Below are 17,408 nucleotides of genomic sequence, written 5' to 3'. Positions count from 1 at the left end.
GGCATATATAGTTATCACTAAATGCTCAACCTGGAAAGAATATTGGATTGTAGTCTGCTCTTTCTATAAAGACAATAGTATTATAAAAAGGAGACAAGAGGGAATATTTTCTACTTAACTGAGCATATCTAAAAACATATTTGAAGTTTGGAGACAATATTCTGTGTTATTTTAAGAAAAGATTCTATAGAGTTATTACCTGGTGATAAGAAAATAACATGTAAAAAAAGGTAATAATAAGAATAAAAATATATATATAGGTAAAAGTATGTGACTATACTAGACCTGGTTATACAACTTAACTATTGAGAATACATTTTCAAAGTTGCCTGCATGGTTGCTGCAAGAATTTTTCAATATTTATTTCATAAAGACAGACATATACTCTGGCCACTTCTAGGAAAGCCAAGGCTGTCCTATATGTTCTAGCCATCCGCTGTTAGATGAGACACATGGATTGTGTAGAGAAATGTTATGGAGAGTGAATGTCATATGCCTCTGGGATACAATAGAAAAGGAGCCCTTGATTTAATATTTTGGTTCTTAGTTTGACTGTGACTCACAGGGAGTAATACTGCCCTGGGCTTTCTGTCTCCTTTGTATCAGGAAATGATTTGGTTTAGAGAAAAGCAGGCATAGGTTTTGGTGGGACTCCCACCAGGATACTGGCCTGCTTTGTTCCTAGCTACTTCTTGAGGTGACTATGGCTATCCTTTAGGCCCCAGGCATGTGGACAGAGTCAAGAGCAGGGGTAAAGAGAAGACTTAAGCAAAATCTCTTTAGCCACTGAGCAAGAAGCATCTGTAAGTTGCATTCTGTAAACTCAGAGGATTTGGTCTGTGGCAATCTAGCTACATAAGAAGTAGAAATGCCTAGGTTTAAAACTGGGATATACAAGGCAACCTGGAGCTTGTTAGATATGCAAGATCTCTGGCCCTATCCTTAACTACTGTCCCAGAATGTGTATTTTAACAAGATTGCTAGTGACTCATATGCTCAATAGTGTTTGAAAAGACCTGCTCCAGACTCGAATAAGAATGGCCAGGAGGTAGGAAAAGGGATGGTAACAGTGGAGCTTGCAGTGTCCATAGCCCCAGATATATAGAATCAGAATCTATAAGAGTAGGGGCTTAGGAATATATATATATTTTTTTGAAACGGAGTTTTGCTCTTGTTACCCAGGCTGGAGAGCAATGGCGCGATCTCAGCTCACCGCAACCTCCGCCTCCTGGGTTCAAGCCATTCTCCTGCCTCAGCCTCCCGAGTAGCTGGGACTACAGGCACGTGCCACCATGCCCAGCTAATTTTTGTATTTTTAGTAGAGACGGGGTTTCACCTTGTTGACCAGGATGGTCTCGATCTCTTGACCTTGTGATTCACCCGCCTCGGCCTCCCAAAGTGCTGGGATTATAGGCGTGAGCCACTATGCCTGGCCAGGAATGTATGTTTTAACAAGCTCCTCAGGGGATTTTTATGAACACTGGCATTTGAAGATCACAGGTAAGAAATAAAAACTGCTCAGGGCAGAAGTGCAATATACACTATGAACATCAGCTTCAATACTTCTCAATTTAAAAATGACCTTGATAGTTAACAGTGAAAAGAATTATGACAAGAACATTTTCTAAATTTGAAATGTAAAGATCTAGGGAACACGAGCTCTAAGGTAAACAGATGTGAATTATCTTGTGATTTTAGTGAAGATCTTTAGACATGTAAATGGTTTACAGAGAGTAGTGGTTGGAGATTTAGAGATTTCGTGTATGTGTGACTAAAGACCATGTCAGAATAATGTCTTACTGTACATGGGGAAATAAAGTGAATGCTTTTGTGGTTTAATGACCAAACTGGGCTCTACAGTCGGAAAACATGTAAGGCGGGTTAATGACTCTTACTGAGAATATCTTTTCATTTTCTTGGCATTATGTCATGATGTTACTGGGTTTTTCAGATTCTTAATTTTCATGTGCAGCTCAGGGATTAAAAGTCTTGTGAAGTATTCACAGAAACTAGTCCTGTATTTGTAGATACTGCACCATACTGGGAGACTTGGATTCGAATTCTGACTTTTCCATATAGCTTCATGCAGATTACAATGATAATTCCTTAACATCTCTGAGCTTTTAAGTGTGCATAAAAATACCCACATAAAGGTTGTCATGAGGAAGATCCAGATACTATAATAAATATGAAATCTTCCACCAATTATGGAGCAGAAAAATGAATGCAAAGTAGTACTTGAATGCTTACCGTGTTGGGCCCTCACTTTTATATTTGATCTGTGGAACTCCGCTATATCACTCATTTCCATAAAAATGACTCAGGTTTAACTAGGAGCCCAGTTATTTTTCCTAGTTAGGTCTTTTTTTCCCACCCCAAATAGCAGCCTGATAAAATACTGGATAGCTAGGTAAGTTTGATGTAAAATTTGATTTCATGTAAACAATGAATATTTTTTTAGTATGACTGTGTCCCATGTATTACATAGCAAACTGGAAAGTCTAACTCCAAGACCAAAAATGCTATTCACATTCATGCATCTTCTGCTCACCAAACTTATCTAATTGCTCACATCTTCTATTTTGCTTGTATGGATAAAGTCTGACTCAAAGTAACATAGATCTAAAAATGCTTTTGAGAGAAACTATTGATATCTGAAAGCTCACATCTTCAAAAATTTTACACTTCCTATCTAGAAATGGCTCCAGCTTATCTCTAAAGATTGCTTAGAAGAAAATAGAGTCTCTTAAGTACTTACTTCTTGGAATTATTTTTATTTTTGTTATATTCTATTATTCTGTTGACTTTTGATTATTCATTAACATCTCTTTCTCTGTCTCACTGTGTGGTTGTGGGAATAGAAGGAGGGAACAGGTGAATCTCCAAAATGAAATAATTCAAAAGCCACTTAAATGTTGCTGTTAGGAACAATTCTGAGGCATTTTTGGTACAGTTTTCTCTTTCCAATTATACTTGGTGCGGCATATATTGCTATTAAAATATATAGACTTTATGTAACGAAAGTCCACACGCTGATAATGTAGGAGAGGAGGAGGATGGAAAGGTGGGAGTTTGATGTGTGCTCAGTACAAAGAAGAGTTGTTCTGGGAACACTTCGCAGTTTCAAAGTGGTTGAGGAAGGTAGTCCACAAAATGGAAGCTGAACTGCAGTAAAGTAAATTCTTGATTTCACTTTCACGTGGATGTCTTGACGAGAGTGAGGAATCACACCAGGAAACCTGATGTGGGAGACAGCCGCGTCCTACAGTAAGACCCCTGAGGATGACTGAAGAAAAATGTCGCCTTTGTGTTCACCTGACTCTGGACACTAGGTGTCAGTATACGGCAATGTAACGATTTTAGGATGCGAGGTGGATGTGCTGAATTAGTGGGGGAAGAGTTGTGAGATGATGTTTCATTTCCTGCTGTTAACACAGGTCCTCGATTTATGGTAGAAGGTTCTTTCAGCTGTGATCTTATGAATCATCAATAGATACAGGAACTGTGACAGAGTCACCTCTGAGGGTTTCCTTCGTATTTTTTTCTCTTCTCCCCAGCGAGGACTGATTACTTCTTCACACCTCTGCAAAGTACTTAATTAGTCTCATCAGGCAGCCAAACTTGATACCTTCATCCAATTTTAGACACACAGATGATGAAGGTGTTTAATTGGCAGTTGGGGCCATTAGAGGGACCACGCAGAGCAGAGCGACATTGCACTGAGGTGATCTGAGCTGAGCAGCGGGTAAGGATATACTCCTGGGCTGTGAGCTCCTGTCATTGAGAACATTTGCAAATCTGTTGACACGTTACAGTGGGGATGTCCCCTGGACGCATGGAAGGCCCATGCCCTGTCGTTTGAGCAAGGCAGGCACATCACCAGCCCATAGGAATGTTGCTGCTCATGCTGCTCTTTGATATAAAGTTCCCATTTTCTATATGGGTTTGATGATGTTTAGTGGGATCAGTGACACCTATTTGTTAATTGCTTACAGAAGCTTTGAGCTTAAAAATAAGATCTTGGATCTGGTGACACTCTCTGTTTTAAATTTTATCAATATTTCTGAATTCCAAGGAAATTACAAACATATCAGGTGATCTCTGAAACCTTATCTCTATCTGTTGTTTTGAGTATTCTCTGTGCTCTCTTTTATATTTCTGCCTTTTCTCCTGCATAAATAAAACAGAATGATTTAGTTAGAATTTGAAGATGAAAATTATCAAGCCTATATTCTCAACAACAATCTGGGATTCGAGTTAATTTTAATGTCCAGTTTGTATCCCTCTTGCCCCCTTTACGTGTGTGACTTTATTTTCAGCCATCTTTTAACATTATTCACTCTCAGTCTTACCAACTGTGCTTATCTCCACTTAAGTCTTTCTCATCTTGTTATCACCACCTGGTAAATTCTTCCTGCTTCCTTTACTTATATAAATGTGGCTCCTTTTTCAGTATTCAGCTCCAAGCCATCACTTCCATGAAGTCATCTGAGTAATTCACAGTAATCTGCTTTACTGAATCGTAGAGTATTACTCAGTTTAGCTCATGATTATAACCTAGTCTCAGTTGTTTTTTAATTAGTTTGCACACATGTACATATACACACACATGCGCACACACACAACCAACTAGATTACAAGCTTTTTGAAAGTGGGAGCTGTACCCCAATGACATCTAGTAATATGGTGAGTATTGTATGTACATTTTCAATAGATAGCCATCCTTTGTTTATCTCTTTGATTTCAGAGGCCAGAACATAGTAGGCATTTAATAAATGTTGAGAGAGCTGAGGAAGTGACTTAAACTACTCTGCTGAGGTACTAGCTCTTTGGTAATGTTAGATTGTGACATTTGGTATAAAAAAACCTGGTAGTCATTAGCATAGATCTTTGCAAGAGCTAGCTCAAGTCGTACACCTTTCAGGACAACTTCACTAGGCTAATACAGTCCTAATTTCTCTTCCTGGTCTTGATTTTCTCTTCCTGTGTCTGAACTACTAAAGCATCTCATCATATCTACATTGGGCAAGTGCCTTAGGACTGTATCTGTAGAATGGGTTTAATAATAGTGACCATCTAATTAGAGTTATTATAATTAAATGAATTAATATATATAAATTATTTAGAACTTTTCTGGCATTTAATAAGTAATCAATAGGTGTTTAAGTCATGGTTCTCCAGAGAGGCAGAACTGATGAATTATGAATATGAATTGGCTCACTTGATTATGGAGGCTGAGAAGTCCCATGATAGGTGTCTGCAAGCTAAAGAACCAGGGAAACTGGTAGCATGGCTCACTGCCAAGGGTGAAGGCCTCAGAACCAAGGAAGCCAATAGCATAACTCTCAGTCCAAGGCCAAAAACCTGGGAGCCTGGGGGTTGCTGGTGTGAGTCCCAGAATCCAAAAGCTGAGAAGGGGAGTTGTAACATTCAAGAGCAGCAGCAGAAGGGCATCTTAGCTCCAGAAGACAGAGCAAGATTTTGCCCTTTCTCCACCCTTTTATTCCATCTGGGCCCCCAGCCAACTGGAAGGTGTCTGCCCACATTGAGGGTGGATCTTCTCCACTCAGTCCATAGACTCAAATTCCAGTCTCTTTCTTGGAACATTCTCAGAGACATACCTATGGTGGCCTAACAATTTTAATCAAATACCAAATCACTTGGAGTTTCTCTTTCACCAGAAGAGGGAAGGGATTTAATTTATCACCATCTAGCTGGCAAGATTATAGAGAAAAGGGAAAACTTATACACTGCTAGGGGGAATGTAAATTAGTTCAGCCATTGTAGAGAGCAGTTTGGCAATTTCTCAAAGAACATAAAAAAGAATTAAGATTTTTATCCAGCAATTCCATTACTGGGTATATACTGAAAGGGATATAAATTGTTCTACCGTAAAGACACATGCACTCGTATGTTCATCTCAACACTACTCGCAATAGCAAAGACATGGAATCAACCTAAATACCGATAAAGAAAAAGTTATACATATACATCATGGAATACTATGCAGCCATAAAAAAGTACAAGATTATGTCCATTGCAGCAGCATGAATGAAGCTGGAGGCCGTTATCCTAAGTGTACTAACAGAGGAGCAGAAAACCAAATACTGTAAGTTCTCACTTATAAGTGGGAGCTAAACATTGAGTATGGACACAAAGAAGGGAATAATAGACACCATGGCCTACTTGAGGATGGAGGATGGGAGGAGGGTGAAGATTCAAAAACTACCAATCAGGCATTATGCTTATTACCTGAGGGATGAAATAATCTGTACACCAAACCCTGTGACATGCAATTTACCTGTGTAACTAACCTGCACATGTACCCCAAACCCAACATTTTTAAAAACATCACATATTGAGGTAAAAATAAGAAATACAAATAATTTTCATTAGAAAATAACGTATCCCAATCTACCTTATACCCCTTCACATGTGGTATAAGAACCTCACAACGGGGTGCTTCCATCTCCTTATCCTTATTACTGCTGTTCTCACGTATTTTACCTCCACATTTCCTGTGAATCCCATACTACACTGCTCTTATTTTTGCTTTAAACAGCCCATTTTATTTTGAAGATATTTTTTAAAATGAGAAAACTGTTGCTGTTTTTTATGTTCCCATACATACTTACCATTTAGGACTTTCTTTAATCTTTCGTGTAGGTTTAATTTTCCACCTGGTGTTATTTTAGCTCTGCCTAAAGAACTTCCTTTAGCATTGTCAGAGTGCAATTCTGTTGGTGATGAATTCTCTTCTTTTAATTCTTCCAGAAATGTATATTCCTTCTTCACATTTGGAATATATTTTCTCTTGATAAAGAAGTGTAGGTAAACAGTTTTTGCGCCTCTCAACACATTTGGCTTGTATAGTTTATGATGGAAGTCTGCTGTCATTCTTCTCTTTATTGCTTTGTTTGCAGTGTGTCACAATGTATCTTATTTTTATGGCTGATCTTAAGATTTTCTTTCTATCATTAGTTTTTGGCAATTTAGTTACATAGAGCTTTGGAATGCAATATCATTCTGAAGCTTCTACTTGATACCTTGTGTATTTGTTTTTTTGGTTTTTAAAATGTTGTTGTTGTTGTTGTTGTTATTGTTTCATCTTGGCTAGCGGGAACATGAACAATTCCTAGCCCTCTGTGAGCTCCAGTAATATTTCTGACTACTTATTTCTTGTGGTTCTTTCTCAAGCTTGGGTCATTTCCTCTCATGCATGCACAGATTAGTACTTAGACAAAGCCTCCTCCAGACCCCACTGCAGATCTCCAGAGTTCCTTCTTCATGCAGCTCCTTCCTCTGTGCTCCTATGCCCCACAAACTCCACCTTTCTTAATATCCCTGAATTCTGATCTCTTTCTTCAATTTAGCAAGACTGCTTGACTCTGTGCTGTTGCCTGGAAACTGCCTACAGGAAGTAAGATGGTGCATGTTAACCTTTCATCATCTGTTCCCTTTCTCTCAGGGATCACAGTCTTATAATGCCTCTTTTCAAATGCCTGTAAACCACTGTTTCCTATGTTTTGTCTGATTTTTTCTAGTTGCTTACAGCAAGGGGTGGGGTGATAGCGCTAAACCTATCCCTTTTAACTCCATTTTGACTTGAAACAAAAGTGTCCGTGGAGATGGAACCAGTTTCTTACTTCCTGACATCCTATTCCTAACGACTAATTGAATACTCCAGAGTTCATGATAAAAGAGAATAGCCATTAAATTAATGATAAGATCTGTGCATATATGAATACTCCAGTATTCCCAGGTAATGATAGATAAAAGCATCACAAAGAGCTGCAAAATTACAAAACTTTGAATCAACTATGCTGAAGCAACATCATGAAATGCAGAGTCTTTTCTTCTAGAGACTCTGCATAGAGTCATAGAATTTTAGAAAGTATTGTTCTCATTATTTCTGATGCAGTAGTTGAAGTTCAAAGAGGTAATTACATTGCTTTCTGGCAGACAATTGAGCAGAAAGGCCAAAGTAGAACTCATAAGCCAACTGCCTTAATGGTTTGGGTGGTGGAATAGGTAAATGAAAGGCATCGTTAATCTTCTGACTTCAAATGAAAAGATTATGTATTTAACTTGCTAATAGATAAACACATTATTGTCTTTTAATTCATTTTTGTTTAAAAACAGCTTCTTCTAGAATTCTGCTTTGGTGTATTGCTTTAGGTTGGGCACAAATTCCCAAAGATTCCATAAAAAATTTGGTATATAATCTCCGTTAGAAAAAGTACAGCATTTTTATGAGCAGAATAATACTATTCAGAAATGATGCAAATGTACACACGGGAATATGTGTGTAGCTTCAATCTCTGTAAGGGATTATAATTTTAACATTTTCTTTTTATTTGTCTTTTAAGGTGTCTTGAGTTTTCAAATAAAATTACTCTCTATTATTGTGCACTTAGAGATACTTTTCCAAGCAATAATATGTTAATTCATTGCCTTTTCAGGCTTTGCTATGGTTTCCCATTGTAGTGTGAAATAATATATTGGGAAGATTTTTCAGTTTTGTGGCAGTTTTAACTATCTTTTAAAAATGGTTCAAATTTCCAGTTGCAATATCTTAGTGTTAAATTATTTAAAAACTGTTCTGAAGAAACATATCTCAGATTAATAGAAAAAATTCTTATATTGACCAATTTCAAATTTAACCACAATTCTTAATACATTTCTCTTTGACAGGAATTTATAAATACCAATTATAATGAATATGGTTCTCTAAATCAAAGAACCTGTTAAAACCAAATGATCCAATTACAGGTTTGTATTAAAAATGAATGAATAAGGAAAGCTTTTTAGCTCTTTAAGATGCTATCATTCCTTTTATAGAATGTCAAGATTTACAGAATATCAGGAAAGTAATTCACAGCATATCAGGAAAGTAATCAACCTTCCTTTGATTAGGTTTGTACCTTCTCTTTCTCTCAAATTTCTGCAGACTTTCATTTGCTAGGAAGAAAAAAATGGAAAGCTATGGGACAGTGAAAGATAACAGCTAAGAATTTCCAAAGGATTCAAGGATGTAGAAACAGAAATGACTCAGATAGATGGTCATTGCACTTCAAATTCCATCATATAGGCTGAGACGCTGTAGTTCTATCCTGAACTGGTCCTAATGATTTAGTGCTGGATTCTAGGCTTGCACATAGGTGAAGGTGAAGATATTATCATATGTCAAACAAAAACTAACTCTCATGAATGGGAAGAAAAGTGAGATTTTCAATGGTTTTTGTGCTGACTTGTTTCCCTCTACTTACTTTACTTGACTGCCCACCAGAAGAGTCAGATGATGTAATTTGAGTTAATAGATACGTAACAAAGACAAACCAGATGGCCAATTCCTGTGGACTTACGGAACAATTCTGCATATCTTAAGCAAATAATTTGTTCTTTTCAATTATATTCAAAGTTTACCTTCTCTTATGCTGTATATTTTATTAGAGAATAGTATTTCTGTGAGGATAATACCATTAGCTGGGGTTGCAAAAGCTAAAATTTTAATACATACTCTCAAAGTTTTTTCATTCCAGAGCTACTTCTTACACAAAATTAAGGTTAAATATTTTTTGTATTTCCTGACTTTCAATTTGTTACCTATCTTCAAATCAACAATTAACTAATTGATTTACCATGCGTTATAGACTATAGAAGTAAAGGGAAAGTATGAGCATTTACAAAGTCCATTAAAAGAGACATTTAAGTGGAAAATATTTTGAGCACTGTGTTTTAAATTACTACTCTGGAGGATGAGGATTTAACTCTTTTCAACTTCTTCCCTCTATCACATTTAGTCCACTTCAGGTCCCACCTACCTCCCAAGATATCTATATGACAATTTGATTAGACTAGTAATCAGGACCTTTCTTTCTTCCTTCCTTTCTTTTTCTTTCTTTCTTTCTTTCTTCTTTCTTTCTTTTTCTTTCTTCTTTCTTTTCTCTTTTCTTTCTTTCTTTTTTTTTTTTTTTTGAGACAGAATATCGCTCTGTTGCCCAGGCTGGAGTGCAGTGGTGTGATCTCTGCTCACTACAACCTCTGCTTCTCTGGTTCAATAAAAGTTATTCTAACAGGTATGAGGTAATATCTCATTGTGATCTTAGTTTGCATTTCCCTAATGATTAGCGATACTAATCATTTTTTTCATGTACTTATTGGCCATTTGTGTAACTTCCTTTGAAAAACATCTGTTCAGACCCTGTGCCCGTATTAAAATCAGGCTATTTTTTTTTTTTTTTTTTGCTGTATTAGGTCAATCTTGCATTGCTATAAAGAAATACCTGAGACTGGGTAATTTATAAAGAAAATAAGTTTAATTGGCTCATGGTTCTTCAGGCTGTATAGGAAGTGTTATGCCAGCACCTGCCCAGCTTCTGGGGAGGCCTCAAGGAGCTTTTACTCATTGCAGAAGGCAAAGAGGAAACAGACACATCATGTAGCAAAAGCAGGAGCAAGAGGGGTGGGATGAGGTGCTACACGCTTTTAAACAAACAGATCTCATGAGAACTCACTATTGTGCGGATAGCACCAAGCCTTAGGGATCTACTCCCATGATCCAAACACCACCTACCAGGCCCCACCTCTAACATACGGTTTACATTTCAACATGAGATTTGGATAATAATATGGTTTGGCTGTGTCCCCATCAAAATTTCAACTTGAATTATATCTCCCAGAATTCTCATGTGTTGTGGGAAGGACCGAGGGGGAGGTAATTGAATCATGGGGACCAGTTTTCCCCATGCTATTCTTGTTACAGTTAATAAGTCTCATGAGATTTGATGGGTTTATCAGGGGTTTCTGCTTTTGCTCCTCCTAATTTTCTCTTGTGGCCACTTGCCTTTCACCTTCTGCCATGATTCCAAGGCCTCCCCAGCCATGTGGAACTGTAAGTCCAATTAAACTTCTTTTTCCTCCTAGTCTCAGGTATGTCTTTATCAGCATCATGAAAATGGGCTAATACATGTGGGAACAAATATTCAAACTATATCATTCTGCTCCTGGTCCCCCAAATCTTATGTCCTTCTCTTATTGCAAAATACAATTATACCTTCCCAGTAGTTCTCCAGAATCTTAACTCATTCCAGAATTAACTCAAAAGTCCCAAGTGCAGGTTCAAAGTCTCATCTGAGACTCATTTCCTTCCACCTATGAGCCTGAGAAATCAAAACAAGTTATTTACTTCCACGATACAATAGGGATGCAGGCACTGGGTAAACATTTCTGTTCCAAAAGGGAGAAATCAGTCAAGAGAGGGACTACAGGCCTTAAGCAACTCTGTAACCTAGCAGGGCAGCCATTAAATTGTAAAGCTCCAAAATAATCTCCTTTGACACCATGTCCCATGTCCCATGTCCAGGGCACACTAGTGCAAGGGGTGGGAGCTACAAAGGTAGAGCTCATGGAGATAAGAGAGTAGAATGGTTGTTACCAGAATCTGGGAAGAGAAGAGGAGGAAGATGAAGGGAAGTTTGTTAATAGCTATAAAAATACAGTTGGGTACTTTGCAGGGACATAGATGAAACTGGAAACCTTTAAAAATTCTGTGGTGTATATTTAAGATATATAACAGGATTTCATAAGATACATGGATAGTAAAAAAATATATGGAGCGTTCACAAATTTGCATGTCATTCTTGGACATGGGCATGCTGATACTCTCTGTATTGTTCCAATTTTAGAATATGTGTTGCCAATGCAAGCGCTAAATCATTTTTATTTATTTATTTCCTACTAGTTAGAAGACTTGATAGAGAGAAGTGAGGAAGAGGAGGAGAAGAGCTCTGATAGGTCCTTTGTTGGCTCAGCACTTGAGCTGCTCTTGAATAGGCTTCAGGCTGCCCTTGAAACCCCAGGATGAGAAGTACTCTAATTTTCTAGATTATCCTGTGTATCAGTCAGAGGCCAGCCAGAAAAATAAGTCACTCTAGGTCTCTCAGTAGATGAAACTTAGTTCTGGAAACAGATTCCACAGATGATGGAGAGGGAGTTTAGGGACCAGACATAGGGCTGTCGGATGGGAACCAGAACTGGGGAAGGAAAGACAATCTGAAAGGAGGTGCAGCTTCTGAAGACATCAAAGGAGACAGAGAGAGGAGTAAATTCCCTTGTCATGCCCTTCCTTGTGGCCCTTCCTTGTCATGCCCTCCATCTTCCAACTGTGCCTCCCATATGCTGAAGCCAGAGGGCAAAAGAGCCTAGAAGAGTCTTTCCCTGAGATGGAGAGCAGAGCATAGCAAGGCAGGTAAGAGCCCAAACTGGCAGGACAGGCACATTGAGTACCTTTTACGAAGTTGAGATTGTGTGAATTAACTTATTGCCCCTGCACCTTTGACATGTTCTTACATGCCCACACGCACTCACTAGCGTTTTCAGTGTGCATGTGTGCCTGTGTTTGTGTATGCATATCTCTGAGATCTTGGTTGGGCCAATGTCCTACTTATGAGACAAGTGCAAGTGCTCATTCTAAGATTGTATGTAAAATGACAGCTAACACGCCTGCTTTCAGTTGGCACTTAGCATTTACATAATGCTTAAACATCTGGTCTTTCCCATCAACCCAGGCATGAAGTTAGTCCAGTTGATTGCTTGGCATTATGTACAGACAGCAGCTGGCTGGTTTACTGGAGTTTTGATTATCGCTGAATTGGCTGGATGTTTGGTGTCACGTAGACTGATGTTATGACGGGTTAATGATGGAATAGAGCCAGTTACAGGGAAGACCAATGACAAATTTGTGAAATCAAACTTTTGTATGGAATTTCACCAGAAAAGATAATTATTTGTTTCCAAGACCGAGTTTCAGAAACTCACTGGAATTTCACTGGAAAAGATAATTGTTTCCAAGATTGAGTTTCAGGAACACTGAGACCTGACTGAGTTTATTTCTGGTGTCCTTTCATTCCCATTTCATCTCCTTGCAACCATGTGTCCCCTGCCCATGTACCCAATATCCTCTGGTGCCCTTGACCATTCACCCTTAAGGCATCTGGCTCCTGGGCTCATCAGCCTGGAAACAATCTCCAGATTCTGAATTTTTTAGCCTTTATGTCTCTTTCTCCTTTGTCCCTTTCATCAAATCACATCTGTACTATCATTCAGAGATCTGCTCTCTGTTGCAGGATCAACTGATCTCAGAATCTAATTTTCATGAAGATGTTTGTAGATGATACTGTGCTAATATTTATCTTTTCATCTTTCCGTATGTGGAAGTGGTCTCTACTGAGACTGAAATTCAGGCACACTTGGCACATTTTTATCTTGTGCTTGCCAGAAGCACGTTTGCACAAACACTGAGGAATGTCCTGGGAGAAGGAGCTAGGTTGGACAAGCTCTTAGCAGAGGGCCCTGCCTATCAGGGGAGGTGAGCCAGCATGTGCCGTGGTTTCAGGCACCTAGAGCTGTCTCCCAGCCCTAATGGGACATATCTGAGTTTTGTGGCGAACAGAGGAACTCTAAAATTTTAAGGGAAGTTAGGGGTAAGAAGAGAGAGAAAGAACTCTGTAAGGTAAGTTCTGGGACCTAAGTGACCATGCTTGAGAATCTCTCCAAAGCAAAATGGAAGTGAGATTTCTTTCTTGTGACACAGTTCTTGCATAAATTTGATTTCTGGAGAGGCCTATGAGGAACTGCGGTACTTGCAGGAATAATGGTTGAGCCCAGCTAAGGTCATCACAGGAGCCAGCAGGAACAGGATTATTTAAGAGCCTGCTGAGACTCAAAAATATTGGAAAAATGTTTTTGAAGGGGTCGGAGGAGGAGTCGGGTGGGGAAGGCTGAAGGCTTGAAGCCCTGTCAACACAATGGTTAGACAACAAATGGTTATACAAACTAGAAACATTTAAATTATTCCATTAAATAAAACTTCATTTTAACCCACATTTTTAAGGTCTAAGGAAATTCAGATTGTACCTGTAACATATTTGCCTTTTACCAGAAACTTTGAATGTTTTGTGTCCAATACATGATTGATGGTGGCAATTTCAGATCATACCAATGGTAAATTGGTGAAGGAAAATACTTTTAGGCAATCATTTAAGTATTCTTCAAATAATGCTTCATAAATTTGCTTCTTAGCCTCCTGGTTTTATTAGCTTAAGACATGAGAACTTGAAATGTCGCTATATGATTATTGACAGAGACTTGGCTGCTACTGGGGAGGAGAGTATGAAATCCAAACACATTTTTGAAATCTAAGTAGATCTTTATTAGCTCATAACTAGCAATACTACAATGGAAATTATTTTAGTTTATACAAATAATTAAGGTAAAACTTCAGTTTTAATGATGGGTTTGCTGATTGGTCTTACTATATTAATTCATTTAACAGACATTTGCTTGGTGCCTATTATGTATCAGATACTTTGCTGGGCTCAGGGTAAACTCTGGCGAATTCAGCAGATTTGAAATCTAATATAGGTAAGTCAGGCTTAACTTCTTTTGTTATCTAGCTGAGATACCAACCAAAAAGATTAAGATATCAAAATGACAAATTTTCCCTAAGAAAGATTATGCTTTATATCATCAGAAAGTATGTTCCCTGTCCCAAGGTCTGGACATATGAATACATGTCAGTGTTTAATGTGCTTGTGTGCTTGTGTGTGTGTGTGTAGTATAACTTGTGTGTATGTGTGCATGTAGTATAACTTGTGTTTGTATCACCAGAACCTTGAATGGTTAAAGAAAGATTACAGAAATTTAAACATCAAACATATAGGTTTCATCTGTAGAAAAGAATTCCAGCTTTTATTGAAACCATCAAAATTGCAGTCAGCTGCTGGGAAAAAAAAAAAAGGCAAAGATCCTGTTTACAAGGCACCTAGAGTTCAGCCATCAGATGGTTTTGGTTAAGATGTAGTTTCTCTTCAGGCTGATGTTTCTATAAGACATTTTTGTGAGTCAGTCATCACCCAACTTTCTAGTGTCTTTCTTTCCCTGTGTTTGTTTTCTTACAATACCTTTATAATGCTGCTTTTAATTTTTGACAATCTTTACGGAAAACTTACTCCTTTGCAGCTTTTTTTTCTTTTTTTTTGAGGCGGAGTTTCACTGTTGTTACCCAGACTGGAGTGCAATGGCGCGATCTTGGCTCACTGCAACCTCCGCCTCCTGGGTTCAAGCAATTCTCCTGCCTCAGCCTCCTGAGTAGTTGGGATTACAGGCACGCACCACCATGTCCAGCTAATTTTTGTATTTTTAGTAGAGACGGAGTTTCACCTTGTTGACCAGGATGGTCTCGATCTCTTGACCTTGTGATCCACCAGCCTCGGCCTCCCAAAGTGCTGGGATTATAGGTGTGAGCCACCGCACCCGGCCTCCTTTGCAGCTTTTATGCAATTTGTAGAATTGCATTACATTATAGGCAAAATTCTGGTGTGTGTGTGTGTGTGTGTGTGTGTTTGTGTGTGTGTTTGTGTTCTGTGTGTGTGTGTGTGTGTGGGGTCAGAAGAGCAGGGGTTCCTGTTGTCTCTCTGTGGCTCTTTCTGTCCGTCTTTAACTTCCGCTGGCAATACTTTGGTATTAAGTATTTACCCCACTAAGTTGTTCAGTGTTTAAGCTGATAATAGACTTGTCCTCTCTACCTTGTCTATGCTTTCCTGGAATGAAAGTACATTAGAAGGTTTACCGGATGTAACTACCTCACCATGCCTAGAATAACTAGGTGATAAGCCATCTCATGCCAAGCTAATACTCTGCCCTATGGGAAGTTTGCTATAGGTAGTAGGGTGTGCCCCACTACACCAAAGGTGAGGAAGTTAAGCTATCTATTTGCAGAAGGGTCACAGCTTTCCCACATATGTGTGCCAAGATTTGAAGACAGGCAATCAGTCTTGATGAGCTGCTCTGCATTCTTGATGCCTCCAATGCTAAAGCATTCATTGAAAAATTTTTTGATTGACTGCTCCCACTATGACAGTTTTTGATTCCTCACTGGGTTTGGGTTTCAACCTATTGTCCTCGTCGTCTGATAATGGGAACCCCTATGTGCTCATCGCCATAAAAGGAACCCAGTAGACAAAACTGTGAATTATGTTTTGCACATTTTCTACCAAATGGTAAAGCCACTTAAAATATTTAGATTCATTTATGTTTTAGATGTAGAAAAAAATCTCTCTGTGACTACAATTGCTTGCCCACTACATATGTATTTGTTTGTAACCATTGTTTCTGAAATGGAAACTGATCATTTTGGATCATAGCTGAGGAAGTACTTACCCCTTTTTCAGCTGGAAAAAATATGTACCTGAATTATGGGAGAATAAAAAGAAACCTTCAGTTCACCATTCTTCATGGCTCCTTTCCTTTGATAGGCAGGGGAGAAAGGGAGAAAAAACATACACACACACCAAAACCTCATGCACTATGCCCTTAACTTCTTTCCCTAGAGTCATTGACTACTAACTGAAATAAACCTATCTATTCATAAAAAAATTATATTTGCCAATTTAAAAAGCCTATTTTTTTCTGTATCTCTCTCATTTTTCTTTAAATCTGAAGAGTATTGAATAAAAAATATGCATTTTCTTTTTTTACATAGCTTGTGAGCAATTTAAAGAAAACTGTGAAAAACATTATGCTTTAGCTTGTGACTTTGTACAGCACTGAGTATTGTGTGTTCTTCAGGATGTATCATGTAAATGATTAGCTACAATCACAACCTACTCTTTCGGCTCCCATTTCTGACAGCAGATATTTTTGTTAGATTTGAATTAGGCAACAAATAGAATGCTAACTCTTAAGAAGTACTTTTGCTATAAGTGTTTCCTAATATTTTTCATAAGAGATTTTATTTATACAGTGCTTTATAAAACCTCGTTGTCTTCGTTGAGTCTCCACTCCCTAAAACAGGTGCCATTGTCTCCAAATTGGGAGCTGAAAAGTATTCAGAACTTGTTTGAGGTCACACATTCGGTTAGTGACAGAGCCAGAACCCAAATTGAAATTCTTTCTGCAATGACTGGCCACTTTGACCAAGTATATCAGGAGTATAGCTAGAGCTTTGGCATAGCTAGAGCTTATCTGTTGTTCAAAATGCAATTATTCTCTCTTCTCTGCTTCTGTATGAAGACAGGAGTCTTATCTACCTTGTTACCAATTTCAGCCTCAGCTGCTTGCACAGAACTTGGAATGGAATAGTATATATATATATACATACATATACATATATATATGTACACACACACATATGAGTGAATAATTGAATTAAGTGAATGAATGAAGTACAGAAGATGCTGAGGGTTTACTTTGAATAATAATGATGTATGCCTCCCGTCTCCTTTCTGCATGCTTCTCTTATTATGCTAGAAACATATTTGAAATTTGAAATAATGGAGTTAGACACTGCCTTATTCTTTAAGGATTTGATATGGTAGTCAGACAAAAAGAATTTCATTTAAAACCCC

General features: G+C 38.2%; 1 long non-coding RNA gene and 1 other non-coding gene across 2 annotated transcripts in view; one reads left to right on the top strand and one right to left on the bottom strand.

Annotated features, from left to right (window-relative positions):
- Positions 1 to 17,408, top strand: part of LOC105720511 (uncharacterized) — a 237,082-nt gene that overhangs the window by 6,835 nt on the left and 212,839 nt on the right. The window lies entirely within an intron of this gene.
- On the bottom strand, positions 11,605 to 11,711 carry LOC135277079 (U6 spliceosomal RNA). Its single transcript, XR_010344685.1, has one exon. It is a non-coding gene; the product is annotated as a U6 spliceosomal RNA (small nuclear RNA).

This window comes from Aotus nancymaae, unplaced genomic scaffold (genome assembly GCF_030222135.1).
Source record: "Aotus nancymaae isolate 86718 unplaced genomic scaffold, 86718_ANA_hifiasm-v0.15.2.pri h1tg000029l, whole genome shotgun sequence".
Taxonomy (NCBI): domain Eukaryota; kingdom Metazoa; phylum Chordata; class Mammalia; order Primates; family Aotidae; genus Aotus; species Aotus nancymaae.
Note: the sequence above shows the minus strand (reverse complement) of the source record. Positions and strands in the feature narration are given on the sequence as shown.